This window comes from Vulpes vulpes, chromosome 7 (genome assembly GCF_048418805.1).
Source record: "Vulpes vulpes isolate BD-2025 chromosome 7, VulVul3, whole genome shotgun sequence".
NCBI classification, from domain to species: Eukaryota; Metazoa; Chordata; class Mammalia; order Carnivora; family Canidae; genus Vulpes; species Vulpes vulpes.
Window position 1 is genome coordinate 26,538,207 of NC_132786.1, and position 14,086 is coordinate 26,552,292.

The window sequence follows — 14,086 nt, forward strand, 5'->3', positions numbered from 1 at the left end:
TACCAGCACCACATGTGTTGGGCATTCTTGTCTCTGTCCCTAGATAAACCACTGGTAGCATCGCAGCAACCCTCTGGCCAATCCATCTCTGCATTAGGACTGCCTCACCTGAAGTTCACACCACTCTGATCTCTCCCTCTGTCCTGGGCAGCAACTGCAAGGAGATCTGATCCCTCTCCTTTGTCCTTCTAATTCCATTTTCCTGCCCTGTCTGCCTTGCAGCTAGCATCCCCAGGTGCTTTTGCCCTCAGGCTTCCAGTTGGAGGCCAGGGAAGGCATCAGAAGATAGCTGAAGACCAGGAAGAGAGTCAGGACATTTCCCCAACTGCCCAATAGGTCCAAGGATGTCTTCCTCTCTCAGACTTTTCATCACCAGGGTGGTGATGGCTCCTCACCACGCAAAGCTTCCAGATGCTTCAGCATCTTTTGTTGGTTCACTTAGCCCTATTCACAACTTTGGGAATAATCTGTTTATTAAACTCTCTTCAGTTGACCCTTCAAGTGTGCCATCTGTTTTCTCCAGGATCCAGACTGATGTAATCTCATTGCCCAGGTTTGACTTGAGGGCTCTCCGCTGTCTGTACCTCAAAGGTTAATCAATGGACCAACTCTTCAATCAATAATGGGAGCTTTTCTAGAAACACCATCCAGTAGAGCTGTGATATAAAACGTCCACCATCTGCACTGTCCAACGAGAAAGCCTTAGGTACGTTGTCTACTGAGCACTAGAAAACTGATAGTGGGACTGAGGAACTGAATTTTTAATTTTATTAAATTGTTATTAGTTAATAATACATTTAAATCACATCATCTTTGACAGCACAGGCCAATTACTTACTCAGTCAAGTACTACTGACTGGGTAGTTATTTATTTGTCCTTCAAATGATATGCCTGTGTCTAATTAATCCCTTATGTAGCAGTCTTCCCAATCTCCAAGTGTTTGGTGGAAAACTCAGTGGAGCCCCCAGGCCTCATGACAACAGTACCCAGAGGCTGGACAACTTACCAAAGTGGGTCGTGTAATAGCAGCTTTGAGAGTGTTAAACAGGGGCTTCCTCTAGTCAGGGGTGAGTGTAACAGTGCTACACAGGGAATGTTTCATGGGGTCCCGTCACTTCCTTGTTTCTGTTTGGGAAGTGGAATAAAATTCTCTTCCTTTATCCAGATAGAAAAGAAGTCAGAAAATACTTAACAATATATCATCAATAGCCAGTAGGTTCAGGGAGGCAGAATGACTTACCGGCTGTGAGTTGGGGAAAGGAACTGGATCTTTGTCAGTCAGGCTTTCTCCATCTCCTGGGAACCAGCTGTCCGTGAGAAGTATGCATTTTGCTCTCTCAGGCCACCAGGAGGAGGGCCTGAACTGACCCAATGTGTTTAATTCTGGGGCTAACTGTCCAAAGGACTTTTTCATGGCAAACATAAACTGTTCCCTAGCATCCTCCAGTAACTAAAGGAGTCACTTAGGTGTCCCATCTGCTTCACTCTTGTCTTAAATGGTTCACAACTTGGAAAAGAAAGAGTGGGGTTGTTACTGGGACTCCTCAAACACTCCATTTACAAGTCTGGCAAGTATTTCATGATAATGACAATACCGTGTGATATGGCATGGAGAACGAGCAAAGGAACAAAGCAACCCCAAGAAGCAGCTCTGGGGAGGAAATGTGTACAGGAAATGCTGGAGCGAGGAAACACACCAAAGCTTACCATCATTACGAGTCTGAATCAACTGCTGTTTTGATTGCTGCGTTATCAGTTGGGTATGTAGCTGCATCAGGAAAGGCACTGTCTTGTTCATTGCTAAATCCTCAGCACGTAAAGTTCTTCCTGGAACATAGCAGTTGCGCAATAAATATTTTTTGAATGAATAAGTAAAACAAAATTGCCAATGGTAGAAGCACAGACTCCCTTTACAGGTGCAGATGCTCAGGCCAAGGGAACCTGATTACGCACAGAGAAAATGCTGATTTGTGGCAGAAGCAGGGCTCCTAGACTCCCACTCCTACTCTTTCCATGACAATATGTTGCTCTTCCTCTCCTCCAGGCTGCCTCCCAACCCCAGGCTCCTGACAAATCAGATCACCTTTAACCTAATTTACTTAAATGCTCCTTAATCTCAGACTTTAGTTTTTTGGACTAGTCAGCAAAGTGGTTCTTCTTCCCAAAACAAAGCTTGCCTCTGTGCACGCCCTTCTCACTATCTGAACTAGGCTGTGCCTCACCAAACCAGGTCCTTTTAAGTTGCCATTCAGGGACGCCTAGGTGCCTCAGTGGTTGAGCATCCGCCTTCAGCTCAGGTCGTGATCCCGGGGCCCTGGGATTGAGTCCCACATTGGGCTCCCCAGAGGGAGCTGCTTCTCCCTCTGCCTGTGTCTCTGCCTCTCTCTGTGTCTCTCATGAATACATAAATAAAATCTTTAAAATAAAATAAAATAAAATAAAATAAATTGCCATTCAATCTGTCTCCCTTCTAAGAACTCCTTTCTGACCAAACGTACCCAGCTTTAATTGTACCATTAAAGATTTATTTTACTTATTTATATAAACGTTCTTGTGAACTGTGGTAGTTCATGCAGAATTGACGTAGAACTGAAAGATATGGTTATAGTCCCTCAGCTCTCATCTATTTGTGAAATTACTTCCCTCCCCCTCTATTCCCACCTGAGACACCAGGTGGGGTCCTACAGCTGTGTTTGTACTTTAAAGAGCCTATCTCCCCCGTCATAGATGAGTGAACCTGATGTGAGCAGCTGACCCAGCCTGAGCTAATTGGATGTTTCTCCCAGAAATTGGAGCTTTTAAGGTTGAGAGACACAGAGCTTTCTGAGGAGAGGGACCTTGTTATTGAATCATGTGCAAAGCAACATTCTAGAAAACAAATTCACAAATCCACCTGCTGGGGTTCCTGGTCCCTGTTATTTCCGGGCCTAGATTTTCAGCCCTTCTTTGGATATTACCTACCCCAGCATCTTTCCAGTATATTCTTGTTTTTGCTTTAAGCAGCTAGAGTTAGTTTCTATGAATTGCTATCAAACCAAGACATATTTCATTCTTTTCATTTTAAAGATAAGAAAACTTGAGGGCTAGAAATACCTTCCTTCAGGCATTTTTGGGCATGTCTGTCCTTTTTGCTTCCACTAGCTTATCATTCACCCTTTTGTTGTTACCTTCTTCACCCATATCCCACTTTCTTGTCCCTGTCCCACGCGTGTGCTTGCATTCAGGTAAAAGTGCACTCCTTATATATGCAACGTATGCTCCATCTCCCTCCTCTCCAAATCTGCATGACCATGTTTCACAGGAGGCATTTTATTAAATACATGCTGTTTTCAGGGCCTTGCCTTGCCCTCTCCACAGCCAATCTATCACATGCTGTTTTCAGGGCCTTCTTGCCCTTGCCCTCTCCACAGCCAATCTATCACTGCTCAAATGGCTCATAAAGGCCATTTGTTTACTAGCTTCTAAGCTGAGATCTAGTCATGTAAAAAGCACTATTTCATTACAAGGCTCCTTTGATAATCTGCACAGGTTTTACCAGCCCCAAGAATTAAAAACCCAAGTTCTTGGTTCCATAATAAGGGACAGTGATAGCTGACACTTCCAGCTCAGAGATTTAAATTTTATATGCACCTCTGCTTCTTTGTAGAACCATGGACAAGGGACTGGATTGTGTTCAGATAGCCTTCCTTTAAATGCCTCTCAATGCTGCCAATACTTACAAGGTTGGGAAGTCTGGGTGCAACATGAATGGGAATAGAGACTGTCCTTTTTGTAAAGATCAATAGAATAGAATAGAATAGAATAGAATAGAATAGAATAGAATAGAATAGAATAAAATAGGCCCTACTTTATTTATTTTAAATTCTGCTGTGAGAAAAGCTAGCGTATTTGATTATGGGATTTAATGTCTTTCAGAAACTCACATTATTCTTGGATATTTTTAAAAGATACCTTTTTACACTACTTCATTATATTCACAAATATGAGCTGCTTAATTTTATCTTTAAAATAGAGATTAAAAAGGACACTTGTAGGACACCTGGGTGGCTCAGTCTTCAGCTCAGGTCATGATCCTGGGGTCCTGGGATCCACATCGGGCTCCCTGCTCTGCAGGAAACCTGCTTCTCCCTCTTCCTCTCCCTGTTGTTCTACCTACTTGTGCTCTCTGTCTCTGTATCAAATAAATAAATACAATCTAAAAAACAAAACAAAACAAAAAACCAGGAGACTTGCAGTCCCTGAGGGAATAAAGGAGACTATCCGTTTCTAAAATTAATTCTGAAGTTTTATTTGTCATCCATGACTTGATTTTTATACCTAATGATAACTTAGTGCCTGTATGTTTTCATTTCAATTTGGCAGCAATTTTTATTAGGTATTACACTTACTGTGCCCCTATGTCTTGATGTGTTTTTTTTTTTTTAATATTTTTTTTTTTAATTTATTTATTCTTGAGAGATAGAAGGAGAGACAGAGCCAGAGACACAGGCAGAGACAAAGCCAGAGACACAGGCAGAGGGAGAAGCAGGCTCCATGCACCGGGAGCCCGACGTGGGATTCGATCCCGGGTCTCCAGGATCGCGCCCTGGGCCAAAGGCAGGCGCCAAACCGCTGCGCCACCCAGAGATCCCTCTTGATGTGTTTTTAAGGAGTTTAATAACTGGGCACCTGGGTGGCTCAGTGGTTGAACATCTGCCTTTGGCTCAGAGCGTGATCCCAGGGTCCTGGGATCGAGTACTACATCAGGCTCTTGTAGGGAGCCTGCTTCTCTCTCTGCCTATGTCTTTGCTTCTCTCTGTGTGTCTCTCATGAATAAATAAATAATAATTAATTAATTAATTTTTAAAAGGAGTTTAATAACTAAAAGTAGAGGCAAGTCTTACATATATAAAATAGTTTAGATAACATTCTAAGCCAGAATAGGTTTGCATCCCATGGAGGTCAAAAAACAGGGGATGATTATATAAATACGTTTATGATCTTCAGAGAATGGTTTCCCTTTCAAAAACATTATACCAATAGACTATTCAATCATCAAAGTTATGAAGCACAATTAATAGGCAAGACATTATGCAATGATTCTAAAAATGGATATGCTTCATTAAGTACATCTTTAAGTATTTAAATCAAACAGAATCCTTTTCAAGGCATGTTTCATAACTACTTAAATAATGTCATTTTCAAGGAAGTTTGAAAAGTACAGAGATGCCTTGAAAACTTTATTTCCCTGTGTTATATCAGTTGAAAAGTCAGTTAGACAGCTTCACTTCCAGACAGGCATGCTGGTTCTGAAGGTGTAAGCACCAGCCAGATGTTCACGCCATGAGTGACTCAGGAGCATACTTGTTGGTTTGCAATAAGGGAGGCCAGTGAGGCAGATAGATTAGCTTCTATGGATGCCAACCATACTTTAGGATGCCACTTGGTTCAGAAGGCATGGGAAGTGTGACAAAGAAGATTTCCAATCAGTTTTTCACTCTAGGATTACAGAATGTGTACCAGTTAAGGACATAAACTTGGGGGTTTAATGGTCCGGATTGGTATCCTAGCTCTACCATTACCTAGCTGCATAATCTTGGGCAAGTAACTTCTCTGCTTCAGTTTACTCACCTATAACATGGAGATAACAAAAGGTTTACTGTGATGGTTAAATGAATTAAAGCATAGAAGATACATGGTGCCTGACAAACAGTAAACACTTAATATAAGTTTTTTGTTTTGTTTTTTTACTGAAGACTATTTGAATTATTTCTTAAATAAAACACCAGTCCACAGAGGGCAGTGTTCTCTGGACCCTTCTCAGGACCACATCCTGTTGTATAAATCAACTGGAGAACAGAAAAGGTGAGGAATGACAAAGTTCATGTGAATATTTGCTGCATCCACTTTACATATCATTTCTGTCTGCATGTGTACCTACATTCTGTTGTCTATCCATACTATGTGATCTAGAACTATGCAACTCTCAAAGTAGATAGGCTCCAGGATTGAATCATAAACTGAGATCGTTTAATTAATTTTTCCATTCTAAAGTATATGGTAGGCAGAGGACAAAAACAGAACCAGACAAAGAGAGAAGAGAGAGCATAGAAGCCTGTGCAAGTAAGTCTCCTAGAGGGATGAGGAAAGGTTCCACCTCATCAGTGTTTTGAGTACTTAAATTAAGCCTGTGCCATTTCTGTGGCCAATGGGCCTTTCTTTCAGTTGTGCAGGTGCTGATCAGGTCATTTAAAGTTTTAGTGATATTTTTGCCCAAATAATTCCGGTATTCTGTTTCAGGAATCCAGTAGAAATCTGCTTGAAATCTTTATTTTTTTCTTTAAGATTTTATTTATGTATTCATGAGAGACACGGAGAGGCAGAGACACAGGCAGAGGGAGAAGAAGCAAGCTCCCTGCAGGGAGCCCGACGTGGCAATCCCCGGTCTCCAGAATCACACCCCGGGGCTGAAGGCGGCGCTAAACCGCTGAGCCACCCGGGCTGCCCATACTTGAATCTTTAAGTCAGTCTGAAGAATGTTACCCTTCCTCAACGGACTGAAAACCTGAGCGCAAAAACCTTATCTTGCTTTTATGTATATATAGATACATATACTCTCCCACCTAGCACTGTGCTTAGAAAATACTGGCACTTGGCACATATTTTTTGACTGTTGGGTCAGATCATGGAAACTTGTAACTGAGAATAATTCAAATAGTTCAGTTCTACATGAGTGCCCATGCATTTGTATTTCTCCCTTTGGAAGTGCTGAGGGACATGCTGGGAAATATTCAAGTGCTGGAAACCTATCAAGGGTTCTAGTCTCCCATGCCTCTTATGTCACTAGCCACTCACTAATCACTGTAAGATAGGGTCCAGATCTGGCATCACAAGCCTTTGGCAAAAAAAGAAAAAAAAAAAAAACCAAGACTTTGGCAGATGGCAAAGTACTTTTGAAATTCATCTAGGTGCATTATCATAACAAACACTGACAGGACCTTTACATCCCCCCAGACCCTTGTCCTTCATGAGGCTCTAGGAAACTGTCATTGCTGATGAATGTTTGACACATCAATGCTAAATTTAACTGGCTTGGTTTTGGATTTCAGTTTGATCTTTAAGAATGAAAAAAATTAAATTAAATGGTTACAGGAACACATCTCTTTTCCTACTGAATCAACCAGAATTTTTAGTCTTAAATCATTCCACATTTAAATCGTGAGGCATTAGTTTCTGATTTACAAAAAGAAAAAGAAATAGGTTGACAACTGGATATATCTTGTCATGGGCTGGAGAAACCAGATTATTGGCATTTTCAAAATCGTTCCTATTTATTATTTATGACAATATGTATAGAACAGTGATTGAAATTGCAAATGTATTGCATTTACCCTTAATTACATTTGACTCAAATTAGTTATCTACTTCTCAAGGTTTATAAAACTGTAGAATTTTAAACTTTTCATTTCCTTTCCTTTTAAATCCCTCATTATGGAGTTGGGGAAACTGAGGCTGGAGAGAGGAGTGACTGAGCCTTGGACCCCTTATTTGTTCTGTAGGAACCAAGATAAGCCTCCAGGTATCCTCACTCCTCTTTGCATTCTTCATTTTGTCTTTATTCTGCTCCGAACTGTCATCTTTCAATCATAGGCCATTTCTAAAAAAAGAGTAGTGTTCAGGGTGTAGGGACTCATTTCCAGAAGCATGGGTGTTTTGGTTAATGACAAACTCACTTCCAAAAGTGTAACTGCAAAAAGTTCCTTTTGTCCTCTAAAGAAGTTAGTTCCCCGCCAAACAGCCAAACACACTAGATGTGGGAAAACAGAAGCCAGTCCCAGGGCTATTGTCACATTAACATTCATTTGGGGAAGGAAAGGCTCCTAGCTGCAATGAATGCAACTTTCACAATTCTGGGCAGAGGGTAGCATGTGATTCCTGTGCAGAAGGGAGGGGACAGTGGCCTATGGCCAACAGCTGGCATGTCCTCAGGGAGCAGCAGGAAGTGGTCCCACTGGAGATACCAATGAGTTTAATAGAGCAAAAGGAAACAGAGTGTATGTCATTCATAGGCTAAGAAGGACCAAAGGACTCCAACAATCATGAGGCTAATGGTTATGGCTCTCATTGAGAATGACCAATTAAGCATAAGCCACACAACTCATAGATAAAAATAATACATTTATCCTTTTTTTAAAAATCTTACTTACTTATTTGAGAGAGAGAAGGAGAGAATGAGCAAGAGTGGGCAGAGAGGCAGAGGGAGAAGGATGAGCAGACTCCCCACTGAGTAGGGAGTCCCACACGGAGCTCTATATCAGGACCCCGAGACCATGACTGGAGCTGAAGTCAGAAGCTCAACTGACTGAGCCACCCAGGTGCCCCATCCCACCAATCCTTTCAAGTTACCCTGGCAAAAACCAATTATACACTTGCAATTCAATTATAACATTTGTATCTAAAAAACTTTATATTATTGCACTATAACACATTTTGCCATCTGCATACTATATATTTATGCTATACTAAATTACCAGGCTATAGCCCATAGAAGGAAACAGTTTATTAAGTAAGAGAGTCTTTTTACCTGATTATATTTGCTCTGAGAGCCCAGATTCCCACCAACATAGGGCTTTCCTCGTAGGAAATACAGATGATTAATACAGATGATTAACAAAAATAAACAATTAATATTTTCTTTAATTAAGATAAATAAACAAATAAGCTTCTAAAGTTTATCTTTCTGGATATTTGGCCATTCCAAAGGTCCAAGAGCATTTTGCACAGTGGCAAGTAAAGGGGTTTTCATTGTTCTGGTTTCATAAAGAAGGATGGAGTATTTGGGTCCCTGTGAAACCTACTTGGTAGACTGGTATTCTGGCAACTTATATAGTGGTCTTAAGCTCTGCTTCATGATTTCCCTCAGAATTTCAAAATAGCCCCAAATAAGAGTTAAATCATTTAAGAATGGAGTATATCAATTCAGGGAATCTAAAACACCTTTGAAAGTTGGACCATGGCCATGACACATGATAAGCACTCCTTCCTCGACTGCTCTAATTTCATTCCAGAGATTGCAATATATTGGACTTCCATGGGGTTTTGTCTTCCTTCTTACCTTGCCTACCAACCTTGGACATATTCTGATTATCCAGGGAGCCCAAAGGTCAGTAGTAGAGTGCTTTATTAATTTTAGACAACAGACAGTACTTATTCTGTCACATTTGTGATACTGATGGGCCAACTGTGTAAACTTACACTCTTAAGCTTTAAAGTGCTGTTAGAATTATATTTTGGTAACATTGTAAACCTTAACCATAAGATTATTAAATGGTAGAGCCATTTTTCATATGCTGTCAGGGAATAATGAGATGGTTAGCATCTTGGCACCAAAATATGATGCCCAGGTTTGTGGGGGCCATGAAGTTTCCCTGTATGGACCACCAAATGTGGGACAACCAGATTGGGTGGAGGCTGGTGGCATGGGCAGTGAAAGAATTCACCAAAGGTAGACCAGGAAGATAGAAGTTTATTGAATACACTGCAAGGAAGTGGTTCACAGGACAGCAAGGTAGAGACTATCTGCCAGGAGGTGGTGGATAGGGGTGGTAGTTAAAGGGGAGTGTAAGGAGGTGTGGGAAGATATGGAATTTCCCTTTATTTGGTACCTGTGTCTGGATGTAAGTAACCCATTGGTCAGCTAGGACTTATGCATATTTTGAGATGGGTCATCTGATGGGCCTATCTGTATTCAGCCAGGGGGTCACCTTACTCAGCTTTTCTTTGTTCAAGCTGGTTGCCTAAAAGCGGCCTCTACATTCTTCCCTAAACAATTTAGACCCCTAAAATCTTTAAGTCTGCTGAGGGTGGAAGGTCTTATCTTCTGTAACTTCTTGCTTCACATTGAATGAGGGATGTAGAGATATCCCGACCTATGGGTCAACATTGATCAGTTGGGAATTTAATAGAAGTTATTGAAGGCTGAGACAGCTGTATCTAGAGTTGATGACATATGGGATTTTCCTTGAGCAGAGAGGATCATCTGTCAGCTTGAAGTTATGGCAGTGAAGGAGTCTTGGCACCAGGTGAAGAGACATGGGAGAAAATAGCGAAACATGATTATAACAACAAGAAGAAAAAGAAGCCCATATAAGAGACAATTAATAGTTGACAAAAATCTTCCTCCTATCTAGAGGTTAACCCATCAGTAAAAGAAAGGGAGGGATCTTTTAGAGTATCAGTTTGAGTGTTCCTGTCAGTTAGAAACCCAGAAATATTGTAGTAACCTGCAATGTATACATGGCATTCTGTTTTTATGATAGCACACATTCCATCTTGTGCAGCAGGTTAAACATCTAATGCCATTCTATTTTGTAAAACTGCTTTATGAACTTGTGTTTCTTCAGTATTTAATAGGGAAATACTATTTTGAGTATCATTTGGGGCTTTGGCTTTGTACTTATTAAGAGCTTCCATGTGCCAAGTGACATCCTCTAGTCCTAAAGAGGGAATAAAGAAGGCTGGTAGGTGGTCATACCAATGAAACACAGGACATGTCCACTGTTACTTTAAATTTGGGAGATTGGCTGGGTCGGTAATGGTCTTAATGCATCTGTGAATCCAGGCAAAACCCAGAATACAGTGACCTATCCAGCCTGGGGGAAGCCGTGGCCACATTGCCATTGTGTCCCACTGGGAACCAACCATCTAATTCTGGGTCTCCTCCAGCTGAGTAAGGGACAGGTGAGGCTAACTAGTAAGAGATAGATATGGAGCTATATGATCAGGCTTACAGAAATCCCAAAAATGTTGAGGTGTAAGGAAACCATAGATGAGGGAACAAACCAGACCAGGCTGCCTTAGATGTCTTTTTATGATAGTCATCGGTGACCAACAAAGAATAACCAGACCCCAAAGAAGAAGTAAGGCGTTAAAGATATTATCAGCAGTCCTTACTCAAACCAAGACATCACAAAAATGATAAGGTCACAAGCTTCCTGGTCAGTTCTAAATAAAAGACCATCAGTGGAGGCCCCTGTTGGCAACCCTGTCGGGACCCCTCTCACTCCTGAGAGCTTTCTCACATACTTGCTTAATAAACTTCTATCGCTTTACTCACTCTCCTTTGCGAGATTTATTCTTCGACTCTGTGAGATGAAAACCTCCTGCTTCACAATCAATAGCAAACCAATCAGTAACCCAAAGAACAATGCTTTGTGAGCATACTTCTGATGACAGCCATCCTAACTGCCCTGTGCTACTTGCCCAAGTATTATAAGTATGGTTTCTTTATTCCCAGCATAGAATTGCCTTTTGACATAACTGTCCAATTGTGGAGGTAAGCCATGAATATTCATTCCAAATTTGATACATCCCTTTCAGTAAAACTGAGAAGTTGGGTTTTGTAACTTAGGCATTTTCTGATCCCCATTTATTTGTGGGTGAGTGAATTCAGTCAGAACCTTAATAGTTTGAAAGCATGAAAATGTCTGATTGTGGTCTAAAAGATTCCAGGTGGCATTGATCATAGGCCAGAGGGTAACATTTCATTTTGTTATAGAAATATCACGGCGGTGCTTTCGGCGGTCCTGCGGATCTGTCTCTTGCTTCAACAGCGTTTGGACGAACAGACCCAGGGACGCCCCTTCTACCAGCCAACGGCCACCCTCCAACCTTTTTTCCAGTCGCAACCTTCGGGGCCATCTTCCTGGCCATCTTCTGCCACCGGCAGCGAACACCCAAGTTTGAATTTAACTCCTTGTCCAGGATCAACCATGAGCTCCCAGATTCGTCAGAATTATTCTACCGAGGTGGAGGCCGCCGTCAACCGCCTGGTCAACATGCACCTGCGGGCCTCCTACACCTACCTCTCTCTGGGCTTCTATTTCGACCGTGACGATGTGGCTCTGGAGGGTGTGGGCCACTTCTGCCGTGAGTTGGCTGAGGAGAAGCGCGAGGGCACCGAGCGTTTCTTGAAGATGCAAAACCAGCGCGGCGGCCGCGCCCTCTTCCAGGACGTGCAGAAACCGTCCCAAGATGAGTGGGGGAAGACCCTGGACGCCACGGAAGCCGCCCTGCTTCTGGAGAAGAGCCTGAACCAGGCCCTTCTGGATCTGCATGCCCTGGGTTCTGCTCGCGAGGATCCTCATCTCTGTGACTTCCTGGAGAACCACTTCCTAGATGAGGAGGTAAAACTCATCAAGAAGATGGGCGACCACCTGACTAACCTCCGCAGGCTGGCCAACCCCAGGCTGGGCTGGGCGAGTATCTTTTCGAAAGGCTCACTCTCAAGCACGACTAGGATCCTCTGGAGACCAGCAGCGTTTGAGGGGCTCCTCTGGCAACCCCCCGGTGCCAGGGCTTGTGCCTGAACCTTTTCCCATGCAGCCACTAGGCAGCTTTTTAACCATTCTGGAGCCCTTTCCCAAAACGTGGACCAAATGGAGACAATAAAGCTTTTTGCAGCAAAAAAAAAAAAAAAAAAAGAAATATCACAAAATATAGCAGTATTAGGGTGGTCAGAGATCATCTCTAAGGCATAGTGGCATAGTTATATAAGGAATGCCTACCTCTGCCCTGAAATGGGGAGAACCATCAAGGCAAACGAGATATGCTTGATAGAGGCAGAACACCACATATCCAGCAAACTTGATTTTGAAGCTCAGTGTAATGCTGTGCCCATTGTAAGAAGGAATTGTCAGTATAAATTGGGAAAAGATAATGACAAAGAAAGGTACAGCCATCATTGTCATTTAAAGAGTTTCAAGGTCTTTCACAGGTTCACAGGAGTAAGAAGATACAATATGGTCTATGTATTCATTTAGAGATTTATGAATATTAACTCCACTTTTTGGGAGACGTATTTGCTGGGAGGGCTTTGGCCTCAATAGTCTGAGTTAGACTGACTATAGCATACCCAGCTTTTCTTATCTCCTTTTCCATGAAACTGCTGCCATCAGTAAACCAACTGCCAGTTGCCTTATCAATAAGAAAATCTTTTAAGTCTGATCTGCTATAATAAATAAGATCAATAACCTCTGAATAGTTAATGTTCTATAGAAGTACAATTGTCAGGTCCATGCATAAATGGCTTTAAGAGAATGGAAGGCACAGATATTTGAGGAAAACAGAAGAATTCAGAATCTAGTCTAGTTTATGATAAATAATGTTAAAATATAATAGATGTTATTGAAACATTTTCTCTATAATTGCCCTCGTTTTTATCAAAGATAGCCAAATCAAGACAAGTTTGTTTTTCAAAAAAGTCCAATTTTAACAAAATTGGCCCCGTTATTTATATAAGCTCAGCAAGAATAGTGATTTATTATATAGATCTTTTAGAATCTGCTTTGAAGAAATTTTTTATAAGGAATCTCAAATTTTAACTTCTATTAGCCTCTTTAGACCAGAAGCCAAGTACTTGCCATCAGACATGCCTGCAGTACTTGTAGATTTGGGCGAATTCCTCTCCCTGAGGTCCCCAAGGTATCCTGAAGTTCCCGCACCTGCCAGGAAGTGACATTCTTTACTCACCTGGTAAGGCTTCTGGAAATTTTGTGAGCAAGGTATCAGGCCAACATTTCCATGAGGCTCTATTGGCTTCATGCTTCATAAAGTCAACCTTAGTTCCTTAAAGCTGCCTGGTCATATCTGAGTCTATGCAGGTCTCTCAAATATGACATTCTAGTCAAAGCCTTGGTAAAATACCGGTGTTTCCAATGATGTCCTGTTACAAGGAGAACAGATTCTTATTGAACTTATGCAAATGACCATGATTACCAAGGAAGAAAGAATACTCACTGTGACTTTTCTGAATTCTGGAGGGTTCAAGTAGACAGAAAAGTTAAATACTTCAATCTGTTCACAAAGAAATAGTTTATCATATTTCTGTATATCATCAATATCTTAGGAGAAAGTTTCCTTAATCTGGAAGAACATAGAGAACCAGTAATGTTTCAAAGAAGAGTAAAAAAACTATAATCACCTTCCTTAATTCATTTAATCCCATGTTACTAATTCTTGTCAGCTCGAATACAGCTTTTAGTTAGTTCTGGAAGTTCTTAGCTATTTTAGTTTTATGATCTTAAGGATATCAAATAGCTGTATTCA

At 41.5% G+C, this 14,086-nt stretch overlaps 1 long non-coding RNA gene and 1 pseudogene across 1 annotated transcript in view; one reads left to right on the plus strand and one right to left on the minus strand.

The window, feature by feature from the left end:
* LOC112916173 (uncharacterized) overlaps positions 1–4,393 on the minus strand; it is an 89,114-nt gene extending 84,721 nt beyond the window's left edge. The window contains exon 1 of the long non-coding RNA XR_012002542.1: positions 1,709–4,393. This is a non-coding gene — a long non-coding RNA (uncharacterized lncRNA). The remainder of the gene's footprint in view (positions 1–1,708) is intronic.
* Positions 4,394–11,584: 7,191 nt separating this feature from the next.
* Positions 11,585–12,317, plus strand: LOC140599654 (ferritin light chain pseudogene; annotated as a pseudogene).
* Positions 12,318–14,086: the final 1,769 nt, after the last annotated feature.